Here is a 22,547-nt window from a genome sequence, read left to right on the forward strand (position 1 = left end):
TTTGATCCCCAGTACCAAAAAACAAAAAAAAAGTGTACAGAAACCCAGATGCACAAGAATAATATCAAGAAATGACAAAGGAGATTATATCAAATTAAAATCTTCTGTTCAGCAAAGGAAATAACCAACAGAATAAAGAGATAGCCTACAGAATGGAAAACATTTTCCTAGCTGCTATCCAAAGAACTAATACCTAGAATATCTATATCTATAATTATATATATAAATAAGCAACATACTAATACATATAATAGAATATATATTCTAGGTGTTAGTTCTCCCTTGTATACTCCCTTTTAATTCACCCCTGATGCTAGACTTGATATTTTGGTTTTGTCCTTCAAATTGCCTTCCTGTATCTGGCTTTGTCTTAATCATTTTTATTCTTACTGACCTCCACTCCCCTTTTCATCCATCTCCAGATCTTCATCCCATCTCTACAGAGTCTATCTGACTCTTTCTTAACATGTCTCTTTGATTTTGCTCTTTTGATTATTTTATGTTGGATCTCTCATATTAGGAAAATCATGTGATTTTTAAAATTTGTGAATAACTTATTTTACTTAGTATTATGATCTCTAAAGATCCATCCATTTTCCTACAAATTACAAAATTTGTCCTTGGTTAAATAATAATAGTTTGCAAAAATATGCCACATTTCCTTAATACCTTCATCTGTAGATGGACATAAGTACACATTCATGATGTAGCTATTTTAAACTGTGCAGTTATAAATATGGGTATACATATATCCCTGTAATTTGATGAATTTAACCCCTTTGGAAGTACACCCAGAGGAAGTGTAGCTGGATTAAATGGAATTTCTATTTTTAAATTTTTTAGGAATTTTCATAGGGTTTTCTATGATTTTACTAGTTTACATTCCCACCAACAGTGTAGAATGGGTTCCCTTTCCCCCCAAACCCTGCCAGCATTGTTTTGGAGTCCTTGATAATATCCATTCTTACCTGGAGTACAGTGGAATCTCAATAGTCTTTTAATTTGCATTTCTCCAATTGTCAAAGATGCTGCACATTTTTTCAGGCACTTATTGGCCATTTGTATTTCTTTTTTATTTCTTTTCCTTAAATTCTTTTATTGGTACATCTTAGGTATACAATACATTTATATTTATCATTGGGTGCTTGTACCTGTACATGATGTGTCTTGGTTCTTATTTTTTTTCCCCATTACCTGTGTGCCCTTCACCCCCTCCACTCTTCCCTATTTACATAGACTTTGTTTCCATTTTTTTTCTTTTCTCATAATTTTTCCTTTCCCTTCTTTCCTTTTTCCTTCCCATTCCACCACCACTACCCCTTTGGACCGTTTCTTCCTATTTCAGATTATCAATTATTCGTTTTAATCATTTTAATCCTTATTTACATTTTCAGTTTCTCACACTAGAGAAACTATTCAGTATTTACACTTGTCTCCTATTTATTTCACTTCAGACTATGGCCTCAATATGCATCCATTTAGCTACAAGTGTCTCTAGTTTCTCGTTCTTTATGGCTGAGTAGTGCCCATTTTATTAAAAAAAAAAACCCACATCTTTTTTATCCAGTTTCCAGTTGATGGGCAATTGGGCTGTTTCCAAGCTTTAGCTATCAAAACTGTGCCACTATAAACATGGGTGCACATATATCGCTGTGGTACGATACTTTTAATTCTTTTGGGAAGATACCTAGCAGGAGAATAGCTTGGTCAAATGGGACCTCTAGCCCTAGTTCTTTGAGGTATCTCCATATTGATTTCCACAGTGGTTGCACCAGTCTGAACTCCCACCAACAATGGAGAAGGGTTCCTTTCTCCCCACACCCCCGCCAGAATTTGTTATTGGTTGATTTCTTGATAGCAGCCATTCTTTCTGGGGTGAGGTGGAGTCTCTGTTGTTTTCGTCTGCATCTCTTAAATAACCTGTGATGTTAAACATTTTTTCATATATTTATTTGCTACTTTTATTTCTTTGTCTGAGAAATGTCAGCTCATTTCAGATGCCTATTTTTGAATTGGGTCTTTGAATTTGGGGGGTCTGATCTTTTAAAGTTCTTTACATATTCTAGATAGTAGTGTTTTGTTTAAGGTATAGCTGCTTAAAATTTTTTCCCATATTGTAGTTTGTCTCTTATCTCTTTTGGTGGTTTCTCTTGCAGTGCAGAAGCTTTTTAATAAGATGAGATCTCACACAAAAAAACAAGATGAGATCCCAGTTGTTGATTCTTTCTGCTAGTTTGGTATGGGTCTAGTTTTAATCTTTGGCAGGTTGAAATCTAGTTTTTCCAACACTATTTATTAAATACACTATCTTTCCTCCAATGTGGGTGGTTGGCACCTTTGTCAAAGATGAGGTGGCTAAGAATGGCTGGAGTTGTTTCTGCATCTTCTAATCTATTCCACTGATCTTCAGGTCTATTTTTTTGCCAGTACCATGCTGTTTTTTTTATCACAATAGCTTTGTAGTATAGTTTCAAGTTGGGGATTGTGATACCCACAGCCATGTCTCTGTTGCCTAGAGTTGCTTTTGCTATTCTAGGTCTCTTCTGGTTCCAAATGAATTTTTGGATTATTTTCTCTAGTTCTGTGAAGTATATTGTTGGAATTTCAATTGGCATCACATTAAATCTATATAGCAGTTTTGGAAGTATGGCCATTTTCACTATATTGATTCTTCCTACCCAGGAACAAGGGATGTCTTTCCATTTTCTTACATCCTCTTGGATCTCTTTTTTCAGAGTGCTGTAGTTTTCAGTGTAGAGGTCTTTTGTTTCCTTTGTTAGATTGATTCTTAGATATTTCCATATTTTGGATGCTATTATAAAAGGAATTGTTTCCCTAATTTCTCTCTCAGTGAGTCTGTTATTTGTGTACAAGAAGGCTGATGTTTTTTGAGTGTTGGCCTTATATCCAGCTACTCTACTGAATCTGTCAATGAAGTCTAGCAATCTTTTGGTTGAGTTTTTTGGGATCTTCTATGTAAAGTATCATATCGTCAGCAAATAATGACAGTTTAACTTCTTCCTTTCCTATTTTATTTCTTTCTCTTTTCTAATTGCTGTGGCTAATGTTTCCAGAACTATACTGAACAGGAGTGATGATAGTGGGCATCCTGGTCTTGTTCCTGATTTTAGCATGAAAGTTTTCAGTTTTTGACCATTTAGTATGATGTTGGGTGTTGGTTTTTCATAGATAGCCTCAATCAGGTTGAGATAAAGACCTTCTATTCCAATTTTTGGCAGCATTTTTATCATGAATGGGTGTTGGATTTTGTCAAATGCCTTTTCCGCATCTATTGAGATGATCATATGGTTTTTGTCCTTGACTCTGTGAATATAGTGTATTACATTTATTGATTTATGAATGTTGAACCATCCTTGCATCCCTGGGATAAATCTGACTTGGTCAGGGTGTATGATCTTCCTGATGGCTCTCTGTTTTCTGTTTGCCAGTATCTTGTTCAGGATTTTTGCATCTATGTTCATTAGGGAGATTGGCCTGTAGTTCTCTTTTAGAGTTGGGTCTTTCTCTTGTTTTGGAATCAAAGTAACACTTGGTTCCAGGAATAAATTTGGAAGTATTGCTTCCCTTTCAATTTCCTTGATGAGTTTAAAGAGTAATGGTGATAGTTCTTGAAATATCTTGTAGAATTCAGCAGTGAAACCATCAGAACCTGGGCTTTTCTTTGTTGGTGAATTTTTTATTACATTTTCAACTTCACTCATTATAATTGGGGTGTTTAGAATTTCTATATCTTCATTTTACCTTGGCAATTCATATGTATCTAGGAATCTGCCCATTTCTTCTGTGTTTTCCATTTTATTAGAGTACAGGTTCTCAAAGTAGGTAGGTATTGATGATCCTCTGGATTTCTGCTGGGTCTGTTGTGACTTCACCTTTTTCATTCTTAATTGCATAGATTTGAGCCTCTTATTTCCTTTTTTTTATAAGGTTGACTAAAGTTTTATCAATCTTATTTATTCTTTCAAAAAACCAACTCTTTGATTCATTAATTTTTTGTATTGTTCTCTTAGTCTCCATTGCATTGATTTCTGCCCTGATCTTTATAATTTCCTCTCTTGTATGAGTTTTGGATTTGTTATGCTCTTCTTTTTCTAGGAGCTTGAGGTTCTGCATTAGGTTATTTATCTGAGTTCTCTCTGTTTTCCTAATATGGGCATTAACTGCTATGAATTTCCCTCATAGAACTGCTTTTATTGTGTTCCATAGATTCCTGTATGTTGTATTGGCATTGTCGTTTACTTGTAGAAACTGTTTAATTTCTTCTTTAATTTCTTCTGTGACCCATTGGTTGTTCAACAGGGTGTCATTCAATTTCCATGTGTTTGTGGGAGTATTGCGGTTTCTTATGCTATTGATCTCTAATTTTATTGCACTATGGTCTGATAATATAATTCGTTTACATTTACTTAGATATGTCCTATGAGCTAGCATGTGGTCTATTTTGGAGAATGACCCATGTGCAGCTGAAAAGAATGTATATTCTGATTTTGTGGGTGGAACACTCTATAACCATCTGTTGAGTCCATTTGTTCAATAGCTTGGTTCAGTTCTAGAATTTCATTGTTAATTTTTTCTCTAGATGATCTGTGTATTTCTGATAGTGGGGTACTGAGGTCCCCCACTACAATTGTATTAGTGTTTATTTGGTTTTTCATGTCCATTAATTTTTGTTTTGTATAGTTGGGGACATTCATATTTGGTGCATATATATGTAGGATTGTCATCACTTCCTCTTGGATTGTTCCCTTCACAAGGATGTAGTGACCATCTTTGTCTCTCTGAATTAGTTTTGGTTTGAAATCTACTTTGTCTGCAAATAAGATTGCTACCCCTGCTTTTTTTCTTAATTCCTGTGGCCTGGAGAACTGTTTTCCAACCTTTTACTTTCAGTCTATGAGTTTCTTTTTGAGTTAGGTGTGTTTCTTGTATACAGCATATTTCTGGGTTTTGCTTCTTAATCCATTCTGTCAGTCTATTTCTTTTGATTGTTGAATTGAGGCCATTAACATTCAGAGTTATAATTGATAGATATTGACTCATCCTTGTGATGATGTTTTACTTTTGTTGGCTTTTTATTTCTTATTTTTCCCCCTTTCCCTTTAGTTTCTTACCTTACCTGGTGACTTCCTTCTGTTGGGCCTTATGGAGATGTGACCTTCATTGTCTTTTTCTAGGATATTGCTTAGAATTGTTTGGAGTGCTGGTTTGGTGTTCATGAAATTTCTCAGGTGTTCTTTGTTTTGGAAGTATCTAATTTCCCCATCAATTTTAAAAGATAATTTTTCAGGATACAGCAGTCTAGGTTGGAGAATATTTTCTTTTAGGGCTTGAAATACTTCACTCCAGGCTCTCCTTGATTTGAGGGTTTGTTTTGAGAAGTCTGCCATGATTCTAATGGGCTTTCCTTTGTAGGTGATTCGTTTCTTTTCTGTAACTGCCTGTAGGATTTTGTTCTGTTGCATTTCTGGGATCTTGACTATTATATTTCTAGGTGTAGATTTATTTTGATCATGGCTAGTTGGAGTTCTATATGCCTCACTTATCTATATGTCCAATTCTCCATCTCTGTCTGGGAAGTTTTCTACTATTACTTCTATGAAGTTTTTATGTCAATTGTACTTTCTCCTGCTTTTTTGTGGACACCCGTCAGTCTTATGTTATTCTCTTTTGCATCATCTAGTACCTGCTGGATTGATTTCTCGTGGTTCCTTAGTATTTTTTAAAAATCTCTTTTCATGGTCCTTAACCACAATCCTGTCTTCTATATCTGACATTCTATCTTCACATTAGCTTAATCTGCTCTGCATGCTTTCAATGGAGTTTTTTAAAATTCCTTTATTGGCACATTTTAGCAGTATACAATATGTTCACATTTATCATTGGGTGCTTGTACCTGTACATGATGTACCTTCATTCTTATTTTTTTCCCCATTACCTGTGTGCCCTTCACCCCCTCCACCCTTCCTTATTTACATAGATTTTGTTTCCATTTTTTTTCTTTTGTCATAATTTTTCCTTTCCCTTCCTTACTTTCCCCTTCCCCTCCCACCAGCCCTACACCTTTGGACCTTTTCCTATTTCACATTATCGAAGGAGCTTTTAATCTCCTGATTATCTGTTTGAATCTGTGGCATGGATTCCATTTCTTTCTTATTTTGGGCGATTATGGTTTCCATTTCTTTCTTATGCTGGGCATTCATGGCTTCCAACATATTTCTGAGCGCCTCTATTTTTTTTATGTTTCTGTTCTAGAGCCTCTAATCATGTCTTTCACTCTGCTCACCATCTCTGTAGTTATATGGGAAATTATTTCTGTTTTGAATTTTTCTGGAGCCTCATTCATCTCTTTTGTTACTTCCTGTGCTATCACTTCAGGGTGTCCAGGTGGTTGATTATCAGACTTTTCCACCTCGTTTCTCCCAGAATTTGCCCTTTGGGGGGGTGGAAGTCTGAGTTTGTGCCTTGCTTAAATGTCTTCTCATTTTTGTTTTTGGCACTGTCCTTGGTTTAGTTTCTGGATTGATACTTTGAAGTTGCTTATTGTAAGTATCTTTGTTGATGTATTTAGAACTCTTATGGAATGATTGTTTCTCAGAAGTGTCTTCCAGATATAGCTGGTCTTTAGGTTTTGAGTCTCTAATGGCTCTGAGGCTGTCTCCTTTTCATTATACCAGGAAGGACAATTGATTAGATCAATCAAAACACCTTAGCCAAAGTGATACACTCCACAACACAAGAGCATCAAGTACCTCTTAAAAATGCCAGTCTGTGGTAGTTATTCATCTATCATCTTTAACTGTGTGAATTACATAAAAAAACAAGGACCAACCAAACATATGTTTATAATGAATAAACTCTTCATTACAGCAAATTTACCCTTTGGGATGGGGAGTTAGAAGTAGTTGGGGAGGGAGGAATAATTAGGTACAAAGACAGGGGAAGGTTAGCAGTGACACCAGAGGACACAGGTGAGAGAAGGAAAGAGACAAAAAGAAAAATAAAGAAGAAATATGAATTAGGGCCAGAACAGGAACACAAAGGGAGATGAAGAACAATGTGGGACAGCAAGGGAGTGAGAGAGAGAGAGAGAAAGAAAAGAGAAAAGAAAAGAAAGAAAAAAGAGAAAAATAAAAATTTTAGAGGTCTGGAGACACCCTACCGAGGTTGCAAGTCACGCAGAACATGCCAAATCAGCCCACTGCAGACAGGCAGGTCTTCGGCCACCCTACCTAGGTCACGAGTTGCATGGAACATGTCAAATCAGCCTGCTGGAGAAATATTGTGAGAGTCAAGAAATTTGAATATGGGATGCCCTACTGAGGTTGCGAGTCATGCGGAACATGCCGAACCAGCCAGTGCCCTGGCAGCAATCCACTGGACACATCCCCTCTCCCCGCTCCTCTGTCCTCTTCTCTGTACAGACACCTGGTTCCACACTACAAAGACGCAGAGGACACCGGAGCACCAGACCACTGCACTGGGTAAGTTGGAATCATCTTCACCTCCCATCAGGACCGAGTCTATCTTCAGGAGAAGGGCAGCTGGAACCTGCAATACAACTCTGCAGAGTTTAACCCTACAGGAGGACAGGGAGCTCAACTTGAGACTTGCAGCCAGAAATCTGCCTGAATCTCATGGGTCTGCGACTAGCTTGCTGAGACTCATTGACTTATATCTGCACACTGCTACCCATGTTGTCTATTGTGACAGTAGAGACATAACCTGAAAGAGGCCCTACATTTTCACTGTTTTTTTTAATTCCCAAAATTAGTATTATTAGTTTTTTCTCTTTTCTTTTCTTTTGCTCCTCTTATCTTTAACTTTTTTTCTGACTCTTTGCAAATATTTGTTTTTCTCTCCTTTTTCTTCTTTCCTTTTCTTCTTTCTTTTCTCTTTCCTTTCTCTCTGTCTTACACTCACTCTCTTGCTCTCCCACATTGTTCATCTTCCCTTTTTGTCCCTGTTTTGGTCCTCATTCGGAGTTCTTCTTTATTTTACTATTATTCTCTTTTTCCTTCTCACCTGTGTCCTCTGGCCACACTGCTAACCTTCCCCTATCCTTCTTCTCATCTGTCCTGCCCTCCCCAACCCCTTCTAACTCCCCATCCCAAAGGGTAAAGTTGTTATATTGAAGAGTTTATTCACTATATGTTGGGTTGGTCCTCAATCTCAATTTAATTCACACAGCTAAAGGTGATAGATTAATAACTACCACAAAATGTTATTTTCAAAGATGTACTTGATGCAATGGTGTTGCTGATTGTATCACTTGGGCTAAGGTGTTGTTATTGATCTAGTCAATGAACCTTCCTAGTATAAGGAAAATGAGATAGCCTTAGAGTCATTAGAGACTCAAACCTTAAAGACCAGCTATATCTGGAAGACACCTCTGAGAAGCAATCATTCCATAAGGGTTCTAATTACAAGCAACAAAGATAACTACAATAAGCAATTTCAAACTATCAACCCAGGAGTGAAACCAAGGACAGTATTAAAAAAAATGAGAAGACATTTAAGCAAGGCACAAACTCAGACTTCCACCTCACCAAGTGTAAATCCTGAGGGAAATGAGGTGGAAAAGTCCCATAACCAACCACCTGGATACCCCGAACTGATAGCATGGGAAGTAACAAAACAGATGAATGAGGCTCTAGAAAAATTCAAAGCAGAAATAATCTCCCAGATATCCACAGAGATGGTGAGCAGAGTGAAAGACATGATTAGAAGATCTAGAACAGAAACAGATAAAAAAATAGATGAGCTCAGAAACATGCTGGAAGCCATGAATATCCAGCATAAGAAAAAAATGGAAAAAAAATTTTAAAAAAGAAAGAAATGGAAACTATGATCGCCCAACATAAGAAAGAAATGGAATCCATGAAACAGAATCAAGCAGATATTCAGGAGATCAAAAACTCCACTGAAAGTATCCACAGCTGATTAAGGGAATCTGAAGATAGAATATCAGATATAGAAGACAGAATCGTGGTTAGAGACCAGGAAAATAGAGATTTCTTAAAAATAGTAAGGGACCACGTAAAATCAATCCAACAACTGCTGGACGATGCAAAGAAGAATAACATAAGATTCATAGGAGTCCAGGAAAAAACAGGAGAAAGCACAATTGACATAAAAAAACCGTTGACAGAAGTAATAGTGGAAAACTTCCCAGACAGGTAGAGAGTTGGACATACAGATAAGTGAGGCATATAGAACCCCATCCAGTCATGACCAAAAAAAATCTACACCTAGACATATAATAGTCAAGATCCCAGAAACCCAACAGAAGAACAAAATTTTACAGGTGGTTAGAGAAAAGAAACAAATCACCTACAAAGAAAAGCCCATCAGAATCACAGCAGATTTCTCAACACAAACCCTCAAATCAAGGAGAGCCTGGAGTGAAGTATTTCAAGCCCTAAAAGAAAAAAACTTCCAACCTAGACTGTTGTATCTGGCAAAAGTATCTTTCAAAATCAATGGGGAAATTAGATACTTCTGTGACAAAGAACACCTGAGAAATTTCATGAACACCAAACCAGCACTACAAGCAATTCTAAACAATATCCTAGAAAAAAGCAATGAAGGCCACAACTCCATGAGGCCCAACAGAGGGAAGCCATCAGGCAAGGTAAGACACTAACAGGAAAGGGGGGAAAAATAAGAAATAAAAGGGCCAACTAAAGAAAAACATCATGACAAGGATAAATCAATATCTATCAATTGTAACCCTCAATGGTGATGGTTTCAATTCACCAATCAAAAGAAATAGACTGGCAGAATGGATTAAAAAAGGAAAATGCAACAATATGCTGTAAACAAGAAACACACCTAACTCAAAAAGAAACTCATAGACTGAAAGTAAAAGGTTGGAAAACAGTTCTCCACGGAACAGGAACCCAGAAGAAAGCAGGGGTAGCAATCTTATTTGCAGACAAAGTAGATTGCAAACCAAAACTAATTCAGAGAGACAAAGATGGTCACTACATCCTTGTGAAGGGAACAATCCAAGAGGAAGAGATGACAATCCTAAATATGTATCCACCAAATATGAATGCCCCCAACTATACAAAACAAATATTAATAGACATGAAAAACCAAATAAACACTAACACAATTGTAGTGGGGGACCTCAATACCTCACTATAACAAATAGATCATCTAGACAAAAAGTTAACAAGGAAATTCTAGAACTGAACCAAGCTATTGAACAAATGGACTTAATAGATGTTTACAGAATGTTCCACCCCACAAAATCAGAACACACATTCTTTTCAGCTGCACATGGGTCATTCTCCAGAACAGACCACATGCTAACACATAGGACATGTCTAAGTAAATGTAAAAGAATTGAAGTTACCCCCTGTATATTATCAGACCATAGTGTGATAAAATTGGAGATCAATAGCATAAGAAAGGGCAAAACCCCAACAAACACATGGAAACTGAATAACACACTCTTGAACAACCAGTGGGTCACAAAAGTAATTAAAGAAGAAATTAAACAGTTTCTACAAGTAAATGAAAATGCCAGTACAACATACAGGAATCTATGGGACACAATGAAAGCAGTTCTACAAGGGAAATTCATAGAAGTGAATGCCCATATTAGGAAAACAGAGAGAACTCAGATAAATAACCTAATGCATAACCTCAAGTTCCTAGAAAAAGAAGAGCATAAAGAATCCAAAGCTCGCACAAGAGAGGAAATTATAAAGATCAGGGCAGAAATCAATGCAATGGAGACTAAGAGAACAATACAAAAAAGCAATAAATTAAAGAGTTGGTTTTCTGAAAGAATAAATAAAATCGATAAACCTTTAGTCAACCTTATCAAAAAAAGGAAAGAAAAGGCTCAAATCCATGCAATTAGGAATGAAAAAGGTGAAGTCACAACAGACCCAGCAGAAATCCAGAGGATCATCAATACCTACTTCGAGAACCTCTACTCCAATAAAATGGAAAACACACAAGAAATGGACAGATTCCTAGATACATATGAATTGCCAAAGTTAAATGAAGAAGATATAGAAATTCTAAATACCCCAATTACAAGGAGTGAAATTGAAAATGTAATAAAATATTTACTGACAAATAAAAGCCCAGGTCCAGATGGCTTCACTGCTGAATTTTACAAGACATTTAAAGAAGAACTAATGCCATTACTCTTTAAACTCATCAAGGAAATTGAAAGGGAAGCAAAGATTCCAAATTCATTCCTTGAAGCAAGTGTTACTTTGATTCCAAAACCAGGGAAAGACTCAACCCAAAAAGAGAACTACAGACCAATCTCCCTAATGAACATAGATGCAAAAATTCTGAACAAGATACTGGCAAACAGAAAACAGAGAGCCATCAGGAAGATCATACACCCTGACCAAGTCAGATTTATCCCAGGGATGCAAGGATGGTTCAACATTCATAAATCAATAAATGTAATACACTATATTCACAGAGTCAAGGACAAAAACCATATGATCATCTCAATAGATGCGGAAAAGGCATTTGACAAAATCCAACACCCATTCATGATAAAAATGCTGCCAAAAATTGGAATAGAAGGTCTTTATCTCAACCTGATTGAGGCTATCTATGAAAAACCAACACCCAACATCATACTAAATGGTCAAAAACTGAAAACTTTCATGCTAAAATCAGGAACAAGACCAGGATGCCCACTATCATCACTCCTGTTCAGTATAGTTCTGGAAACTACAGCAATTAGAAAAGAGAAAGAAATAAAATAGGAAAGGAAGAAGTTAAACTGTCATTATTTGCTGACGATATGATACTTTACATAGAAGATCCCAAAAAACTCAACCAAAAGACTGCTAGACTTCATTGACAGATTCAGTAGAGTAGCTGGATATAAGGTCAACACTCAAAAAACATCAGCCTTCTTGTACACAAATAACAGACTCACTGAGAGAGAAATTAGGGAAACAATTCCTTTTATAATAGCATCCAAAATATGGAAATATCTAAGAATCAATCTAACAAAGGAAACAAAAGACCTCTACACTGAAAACTACAGCACTCTGAAAAAAGAGATCCAAGAGGATGTAAGAAAATGGAAAGACATCCCTTGTTCTTGAGTAGGAAGAATCAATATAGTGAAAATGGCCATACTTTCAAAACTGCTATATACGTTTAATGCAATGCTGATTGAAATTCCAACAATATATTTCACAGAACTAGAGAAAACAATCCAAAATTCATCTGGAACCAGAAGAGACCTAGAATAGCAAAAGCAATTCTAGGCAACAGAGACATGGCAGGGAGTATCATAATCCCCAACTTGAAACTATATTACACAGCTACTGTGATAAAAACAGCATGGTACTGGCAAAGAAACAGAATTGAGGGTCAGTGGAATAGATTAGAAGATGCAGAAACAACTGCAGACATACTCAGCCACCTCATCTTTGACAAAGGAGCCAACCACCCTCACTGGAGGAAAGACAGCCTATTTAATAAATGGTGTTGGAAAAACTGGATTTCAACCTGCCAAAGATTAAAACTAGACCCATGTCTATCACCACGCACTAAACTAAGATGGAATTGGATTAAAGATCTAAATATTAAGACAGATACCCTAAACTTGCTGGAAGATAAGTTAGGTAGAACTCTTGAAGACACTGGCATAGGAAAAGACTTTATGAACAAAACCTCAGCAGCACTGGGATCTCATGTTACTATAAAGCTTCTGCACTGCAAGAGAAACCACCAATAGAGCTAAGAGACAACCTACAATGTGGGAAAAATTTTTTAGCAGGTGTACCTCAGATAAAGGACTACTATCTGGAACATATAAAAACTTTAAAAAATCAGACCCCCAAAATTTAAAGACCCAATTCAAAACTGGGCATCTGAAATGAAGATACATTTCTGAGACATAGAAATAAAAGCAGCAAATAAACATATGCCAAAAAATGTTCAAAATCATTCATCACTCAAGAGATGCAGACAAAAACAATACTGAGATTCTACCTCACCCCACAAAGAATGGCTGCTATCAAGAAATCAGCAAATAACAAATGCTGCTGGGATTGTGGGGAGAAAGGAACCCTTCTCGATTGTTGGTGGGAGTGCAGACTGGTGCAACTACTGTGGAAATCAGTATGGAGGTACCTCAAAGAACTAGGGCTAGAGGTCCCATTTGACCCAGCTATTCCCCTCTGGAGCATATCTTCCCAGAAGAATTAAAAGAATCACACCACAGCTATATATATGCACCCAGGTTTATAGTGGCACAGTCTGTAATAGCTAAAGCTTGGAAACAGCCCACATGCCCATGATCTGGAAACTGGATGAAGAAGATGTGGGGTTTTTTATAAAATAGAATATTACTCAACCATAAAGAATGAGAAGCTAGAGAGATATAGCTAAATGGATGCATATTGAGGCCATACTCTTAAGTGAAATAAATAGGACACACATGTGTAAATACCAAATAGTTTCTCTGGTGTGAGAAACTGAAAGTGTAACTAAGGATTAAAATGATTAAAATGAATAATTGATAATTTGAAATAGGAAGAAAAGGTCCAAAGGGGTAGGGGAAGTGGGAGGGGAAGCGGAAAGGAAAGAAGGGAAAGGAAAAATCATGAGAAAAGAAAAAAAATGGAAACAAAATCTATGTAAATAAGGAAGGGTGGAGGGTGCATAGATAATGGGGAAAAAAATAAGAACCAAGATTCATCATGTACAGGTACAAACACCCAATGATAAATGTAAATGTACTGTATACCTGACATGTACCAATAAAAGAATGTATGGAAAAAATATATATATATGCAGCAACTACCACCTATATTGTTCTGGAATCGTGGGAAGAAATACAGGGAGACACAGAATTCGAGTAAAATAATAAAAGTTTACTCTCAAGCAGGCAGGATTGCCAGAAACTGGTCTGGTCAGAGTCCATGGCCTGCATTCTTTGTCCATCACCTTTTATACTTTTGTCAGTCATTATCTCATCCCTAGTGGTCTCTGTTAAGAAAATAAAGTTCCAATTCCTGTTTAATGGTTAGACACAGGTGGTTTCTATCATTGATTACAGTCCTAAACACATGACAGGTAAGGCACATACATCACAAGTTTGTTCAAGGATTCCCACTTTGTTCTTCAGAGCTAGGATGTTATCTATAGTGGAGCTACAGATCAAAGGAGCTATATAACCTTCACTTTAACCAACAAAAACAATGGGCTAAGGCAAGCTTTTAAAGGGATACACTACCTATTTTGCTTCCACAACTACTTTAATAGCTAATGTACTAAACTTACTTTAAAACTTTTCCCTATCAATATAAACCAATATTATCAGACATGAAAAATGAAATAAGCACTAATATAAATCTAATGAGGGATCACAATACTCCACTCTCACAAATAGATCAACAAGACAAAAAAAATCAACAAAGAAATATCAGAACTCAACCAAACTTTCGAACAAATGGACTTACTAGATGTCTACAGTGTGTTCTACATCACATCAGGATACAAATTCTTCTCAGTTCACATGGGACAATCTTCAAAATAGATCACATACTACCTCATAGAACATGCATTAAGTAAATGCAAAGGAATTGAAATTATTCCATAATTATTAACAAACCATAGGGCAATGAAAGTGGAAATTAATGTTAAATGAATCCACAAGAACTTCATAAACACATGCAAATTGTGTCATACCCTCCTGAACAACCAATAGGTTACAGATGAAATTTAAGAAGAAATTAGACAGTTTCTACAAATAAATGGTAATGTCCATACAACATACCAGAACTTATAAAACTTCTAAGGATAGCCATGAAAGGGGATGAGAGACTGTCCACTCTGTTTTTGCTCTCAATTTGGGCTGACAGTTTTATTTATTTATTTATTTATTTTGGTACTGGGGATCGAACTTGGGACCTTGCACTTGCGAGGCAGGTGCTGGAACCACTGAGCTAAATCCCCAGCTGGGCTGATAGTTTTATAGAAGAAAGATTTCCTCATATATCACTGTAAAGGATTTTATTAACACCTAGAAATAGTCATACATCTGCAAGCATTTATATAAATATATAAAAACTTATGGAGTAATTCTTTTAAAATCTGCAACCTATTCATAGACAAAAATACTATGTGAAATTAAAATTGGATAGTGATGTGTAGGGCACATGCATGTAATCCCAGCTCTTGGGGGTCTGAAGCACATAGATCACCACTTGGTCAGCCTGGGCTCCATAATGAATTCAACATCACCTGAATTACATACTGAAACCCTGTCTCAAAAACTCAAAAAAAAAAAAAAACAGTGGAGAGAATGATCTGAATATGTGGAAAATAATGTAGAGACTTAGATTACATGATGTGATATGCTATACATTCTTCATAGAACTATATCTATAATACCAGGGAATCAAATACAAATGTAACAAAAACCTACTAGAATCTCTTTTGAAGAACAAAGGACAGCATTATATATTTCACATCTTATTTTGTTTGTTTGTTTGTTTTTGGTACCGGGGATCAAAGTCGGGACCTTGTGCTTGAGAAGCAGGCACCAGAACCACTGAGCTAAATCCCCCACCCTATATTTCACATCTTAAATAAAATAGAAAAAAAAGTTTCTCTTGCCATTTTGGGGAACAATACACTATAGCGTTACAGTCAATGAAGTCTGAATATGAGATAACATATAGAAATGCTCAATTGAAATTACATGTCAAGAAGCACTTCTGCTTTCTTCTAACCTTACATTAGATATGGCTGGCAACACAAATCAAGAGGAAGAGGTAATGGGTCCACTTAAGCTGGTAAATTGTGAATTTTATGGGCCAAGTAAACCTGATTATTCCATCACAAACACAGATGCATTCCATGTAGATATGACAAAACTATAAAATAAGAAACATTAAACTACAGAAGAAAATTACATTCAGATCTAGGAGCAGAGAAAATGTCAAGCATAAATTGGAAAACCCACAAAAGTTAAGTTGACTTTCAAAAGATGCAAAAAGCACAACAGGACTTCTGTTTAGCAAGGAAAATTCTAATGAACTTAATTTGCAGATAAAAAAAAAATCACAGAAAGTATTTTCATACTCTATAAGTAACAAAGAAATAACTGGAAGAGAAAAGATTTTATAAAAACAGGCCAGGGGAATGGGGAAAAAAATGAGAACCAAGACATATCATGTAAAGGTACAAATTCCCAATGATGATTGTCATCATATTGCATACCTACAATGTGCCAATAAACTTAATGAATTAAAAAAAAACTTTTAAAAACACATTTCATTAACGATGTTGATATGACCACACACCAACATATCGATATTGATATGACCACAGGATATAAGCAGATGATTCACAGAAAGCCTTTCACAGGAAAGAGAAAAAAGAAGTCATAAAAGAAAGAAAAATGAGGGGCTGTGGATTTAGCTCAGTGGTTCCACTGCCTGCCTTACAAGTGCAAGGTCCCAAGTTCAAATCCTGGTACCAAGAAAGAAAGAAAAATTAAACTGAGTATCAATTCAATCCATAATATTCATCAAGCTAAAAAAAGACTGTTGATAATTATCATGAGAAACAGGAGTTACTGCCCACTGGTGGTGACAGTGTGGATAGAATGTATTAGAGTTTAAATGGACACACACTCTGTACACTTGAAAATATGCTCCTGAGCACTTGTGGCATTTTCTCAAATCTGTTTCTAGAGGAGAAGAGAATACTCGCTGTATATTTATATCAGTGACAGACCTGGAAATTCCTACTTTCCCATAACCTTGGAAAAGGCAAATATGGTGTCATGATACAATCCACATGTTTTCTGAAGTATGGACTCACCAGTGGATGAAAAGCTCTGATTTTGCAGGTGCACTGGACACATAAGGGCCTGAATGACATAGTATTCTGAGAGGGCAATAAAAGACCCTAAATCTGCCATATCTCTAGCTCCGCACTCCAAACCCAAAATGAGTGACAACCTAAAGTACTCTGAGTCGGAACTTGCACACTCTCCTTCTTGTGCTCCCCCTTGGCTGCCTTTCTGAAACCACTAGAGTGAAAACCCACATAAAGTTCCACTGCTTCTTGTGCTATGAAGAAACATGCTGGGGTACAGAGGCCAGGCTAAGGAGGGAGTTTGAACTCAAGCTCTGTGCATTATCGCAGCTGTGCCCTTCCTTTGCATAGGCCATTCCCTTGGGTTTCCAGGGCATCAACATGAGAGTTGTCCACAGAGCGTGAAGAATTCAGGAGAATCGCAGGACAATCTCAGAGATTTCAGTTTCCAACTATATATGGAACCCATAACAAAAGATCATGATCACCATATTCCCAGAGGGATGTAATGCCCAGCATGGGAAAAAGAGCTCCAAGTCATGGGGGTGACAGTGCTAGACAGATATGACTTCCAGCCCTTAAGAGCAAGAAAGAGGCAGTGGGAAAACAGAAAGAGTGAAGGAGGAAGCCAAGTACTTTCACCCAGGGGTGGCAGCTTAATGGGTCCCAAAATCAGCAAAAATTAAAAAATAGCACTGGAAGTGTTTGCTCTTCAGCATCACATACCATTGGTATGTGGTCAAAATGCTCGGCCCTGGGTCTGTTCACAGACAATTTCTATCCTATTCCCTTGTCCTAGTGAAGCATGCCAGATGGAATGACCAGAGTGGTGCACCTCTCTATAATACAAAATGAATAAACAGCAAGACCAAAACAAACCAAATCAAAACCAGGAAACAAAACTCAAAGCTTTACTCTTTTATCCAAAGAGTACTCATATGTCCCAGTTCAGTTCCTCCTGAAAACCTGATTAATACAGCTCACAACACCATAAACTATCTGAGAAGGTTGTTTGTTTGATCTTTTCTGTCCTTTATTTCCAAGTCTCACCTTTACTCCCCCTAAAAAGGCAAAAATGGAAGAAATATCCTGGAGAGTCTCAGTGTGAAAGTGTCAAATGCACACACGCCATTATGTCATCAGTGGAAAAGTGACAGAGGGCAGGTAAGGAGCAGCTTTTCCCTCTTCCTTTCCTTGCCCCATCTTTTCAGTCTTTTTGTTTTTTCCCTTTTGCAGTAGAGGGAATGAACCCAGGGTTTCATAGGTGCTAACCAAGTGCTGTGCCACTGAGCTGCACCCAGCCCCTCTGCCCACCTTTGGTGTGGAAGCACCTCATTTGGATGACCTGCAGCCTTTCACCTGCCCATGGCTGAAGTGGCCTGTCCCACAGGGCTGTGGCCCCTTGTTCCCTAGCAGTGCTGAAAGCCTGGGTCCCTCTGAGACAGTCCAGGACAGTTCCCACAGTTCAGTTTGGTTTGATTTCTTTTTCTTTTTTTAGTTTTTAAATTTTACATATAGTTTAGTCAATAATATGTCATTAGCTCTCACTCTGATAAATTTTATGTTCTACAGAGCAACACTGTTGACTGAATGCGTCTATACATGCTGCTTGAGTTACCAGGGGAAAATATCCAGATCAACCCAAAGACAGTTGAAAATAAAAGTTACTGAGAATGCACTGAATGCACTTAATCTAGCAAACATTATTATTAAGCCTTGGCTCCTTTAAAACAGCTCAACACACTTATATTCACTGGTATTTATGTGGCACATAGCCTATTTCATAATAAAATACTAAATGGCTCGAGTACTTTATTGAACATGATGCACTCGAAGTCACTGGCTGTTTTCACATGGTGTCCTGATCCTGACAGAGCAGTGACTCAATGCTGCTCCTCAACATCTTACCGAGTATTGTACCACATACCATGAGTGTGCAGCCAGCATAAAATTCAACAATTAAAGTAAGTTTTCTGCGGAATTCCTATTATTTTTTTTATACTTCAGTACTGAAGTATAGTCGAGGCCTTGTGCACATTACACAAGTTACTTTAGATTAGAGACACAGCCCCAGTGTTTTTACTTTATGTTGTATGGGGCCTGGCTTCACTGTGAAAGCTGGCCTTGAGATTGCAATCCTCCTGCCTCAGCATTGCAAGTGGGTGAGATGAAGTTGGGCACCACTATGCCATAGGAAAGTTTCATTTAACAGAACACTGTAATCCCGGTTAACAGTGTTGATTAAAGAATCCCAGTTTACCAAGGCATAGTGGCACATGCCTGTCATCTCAGCACCCTAGGAGGCTGGCAAAAGATTAAAATTTCACTGCAAACTGGGCTTAGTGCCCTACAACTTTAACCCCAGCACTCCAGAGGCTGAGGTCCGATGATCTCTCAGTCTGAGGCCCATATGGGCTACATTTCAAGTTCAAGTCCAGCCTGAAAAACATAGATACCCTTGTCCAACCTCCTTCCCCTGAAAACAGCTTCACTGTAGCCTGGGTAATTTAGTGAGACCCAGTCTCAAAAAAAAAAAAAAAAAAAAATATATATATATATATATATATACATGGTCGGGGATTAAGCTCAGTGGTTCCACTGCCTGCCTCTCAAGTACAGGGACCTGAGTTCGATCCCCCCCCCCAAAAATATATATATATCTTTAAAACTGTGGGGAATGTAGTTAAGAGTGTAAGAAATACCCTTCGTCTTTAGTGTCAAAGCACAAGGCCAAAGCAATTCCAATTTGGGTTTAAATAACCAGGCCATCTACTCACTATCACCAAGCCCCACCCCACCCCACCCCCACGCTCGTGCCCCCATTAATATCCTGAGCTCCACACAATGGTGACTATGTACCTTTGCCCAGAACACAGCCAGTTCCCAAGATGAAGAACCAAGAACTTTTCATTCCAAATCACACAACCCCTTTCTCTCTAACCACCCCCTCTCCGACAATAAGAACCCAGGAATTTGCATCCCAACATACCTCACCCCACACCCCTCAAACTGGTCAACCAAAATAGATTGTAAGCCTTTGAATTCAGCCAATGAATGCAAGGTCAGCTGCTTCTCCTGCATTATGGATAAAAGAGACAACCCTCCTTTGTCCTGCATGCCTGCTACCTCTTCCTTGCACCCTGATGCAGAAGTAAACTTTAAACTGCTTGTCCAGACCTCTGGCTCCCTGTTTGAAATCCATTCATTTGAGCACTGTCCTCTTGAGTCTGGGGGCTTATTTCCAGCAAAAGCATAATCTTGAGTTCAATTTTCTGTACAATACAAACATAACCACACATTGCAATATTTGTACCCTGCAGAAATCTGTTCCAATCACACTTAGATGACATCCATCCATTTTTAAGCCAGAAGAGGCCAGAGAATTTCCTAATTTTCAAATTGTCCTCAAAAATGATTTCGGCCCACAGTGTTTCTCCACACCTCTAATCTCAGCCCTTGAGAAGCTGAGGCAGGAAGGTGGAGAAGAGAAGAGTTGGAGGCCAGAGTGGGCTACGCAATTACATCAAGTCCAGCCTAAACTACATAGTAAGACCCTGTCTTAAAAACAAAACAAAAAAATGATTGGGTTAAAGGAGTAGTAGTAACAGAAGACAAATTTATCTAACTTTTACTAAGTTTTTCTTCCTTAAATTTTGGGGGTTTTCCTTTCTTTCTTTCTTTCTTTCTTTTTTTTTTTTTTTTTTTTTTTTTAGGCAACCTCTGACTATATAGTTCAAGATGGCCTTGGGATCACTATATAGCCCTGGCTAGCCTCGAACTTGAAGGGGTCCTCCAGCCTCAGCCTCCTGAGTGCTGGAATTACAAGCCTGTGCCACCTCACCTATCTCTCCTTCCTTAAGGCATGTGATCTTTAATACACTTTCAGATTAAGCACAGGGTTCTACATTTTCTTATTGTCACACTAAGAAAAATCTGACTCAGAGGACTTTCTCTGTTGCCACATTCACCATTTTGCCACCTTCACCGGCCCCTCCTCTCCCATTTTATCTCCCTTCCTATTTGCCCCTCCTAAAGAGAAAATCCTTTTATCCCCAACCATTCATATGTCTGAAGACCTCACATTTAGGGCTTTACTCCCTACTGCAGTACTCTATTTAGTATAAGGTCCACCTCAATCTGCATTTCATTTCTTTAAAAAGTCTACAAACAGTCCAAAGAATATAGCAATTGCATGGGATGACATCCCTGTCCCTTTCTACTCCTACCAAGCCACATTTACATGTAGATGCCTGAGCTCAATGAGCTTCACACTGTGTGTTTAACAGGCAGGCCTGCAAGACCTGGTAACCAACACCCATAATCTCAGCACTTGGGAGGCTGGGGAAGAAGGATCATCTCAAGATAGGGCCAGCCTGGAATGCAGTGAGATCCTGTCTCAAAACTCCAGAAATAAATAAATAAATATAAAACAAATCTCAGCAAGTGAAAGGTTAAGGCAGGGGAACTGCTGTGAGTTCAAGGCCTGCCTGGGGTACATAATGAATTCAAAGCCACCCTGAACTACATAGCAAAAAGGAAAGCAAGAAAGAGCAGTAAATAAACAAAAAACAACAGACAGCCTCTTCAGATACTAATCCTTAGCTGGAACACTTTCTCCTTCTCTTGCTAAAACATTAACATCTCCATTTTTCTCAGCACTCTAAACTCCATGGAAAGGCCTCACTTAGATGGGCTCTTTGTTAGTAGATGTGCCACCTAAGGAAATTAAGATGATTTTTTGTATCAAAAAATCCTGTATGAAACACAGGAGTTCACTGCATGCTTGGCAAGCACTCCACCACCAAGTCAGATTGCCAGCAATCTTAAATCTTTCTTTGGATTCTCATGGAATTATAATCACCTATCACTAGCGTGGCAATGTGGGGCTATAATGGAAATTTGGAAATTCACTCTCAACACGAAGGAGCATTGGCCTCAGAAGCTAAGCTGTGAGTGTGAGACCCTGTATCACAGACCTTTATAAAAGTGATGTCCACCGGGTCTGCTGGTGGGAGGACTGAGGGCAGGGAAGCAGCACACCACAGCTCCCCAGCTCCTCCCTTTCCGGAACAGGGTCGCCCCACAACTCCCACTCTCTAAACACACGGGTGGTGAGGGGCTGCCGGAGACTGCACTCTGCCGGTGGGGTGGCTATGCGGAGACAGGGTGTTGTGTACTCAAAATGGATCGGCCATAGGCAGGGCAAGGGGAACACCGGGTACACGGTGCTAAAGACCAGGAGGAACTCAGACTCTGGAGTGCGCAGCGAGGCTCCAGACCACCTTTGCTGCTTCTACCTCTTTCATCCAGGCCTCATGTCCGTCCCATCCCGCTCATCTCAGGGCGCCCATTTCCAACCTCACCATTTCGTAGCTTGAAGGTCTCCTAGGGTTCTTCTCACGAAGCCTGCAGCCAGTAGAGGCCCTCAAGCAAGGTAGTGCAGCGACATGAATCAGCTCCCAACAATGCGCTCAGGATAGGGACTTTGGCAAAAGCACCACCTCCCTCGGCCCACCTGATTGGACAGTTTATACTGCCCGCCTCCTTAACACTGATTTGCTCCTTCTCCATGGCCCGCCCTCTGAGCCAAGATTGACAACAGAAGCCAATCCTACTGGTCTGAGTGGAGCACAAACATAGATTGTAACCCATTTTCTCTGTGCCTCTGTGCACCCTGGATCTTGAACCATGGCAAA

General features: G+C 38.3%; 1 long non-coding RNA gene across 1 annotated transcript in view; it reads right to left on the reverse strand.

The window, feature by feature from the left end:
• Positions 1-22,327, reverse strand: part of LOC147826259 (uncharacterized) — a 39,900-nt gene extending 17,573 nt beyond the window's left edge. Inside the window, exon 1 of the long non-coding RNA XR_015439402.1 lies at positions 22,215-22,327. This is a non-coding gene — a long non-coding RNA (uncharacterized LOC147826259). The remainder of the gene's footprint in view (positions 1-22,214) is intronic.
• Between the last annotated feature and the right edge of the window lie 220 nt (positions 22,328-22,547).

The sequence above is a fragment of the Heterocephalus glaber genome, unplaced genomic scaffold (assembly GCF_053883595.1).
Source record: "Heterocephalus glaber isolate CG9 unplaced genomic scaffold, H.glaber_assembly_v1.0 deba00001472, whole genome shotgun sequence".
NCBI classification, from domain to species: Eukaryota; Metazoa; Chordata; class Mammalia; order Rodentia; family Bathyergidae; genus Heterocephalus; species Heterocephalus glaber.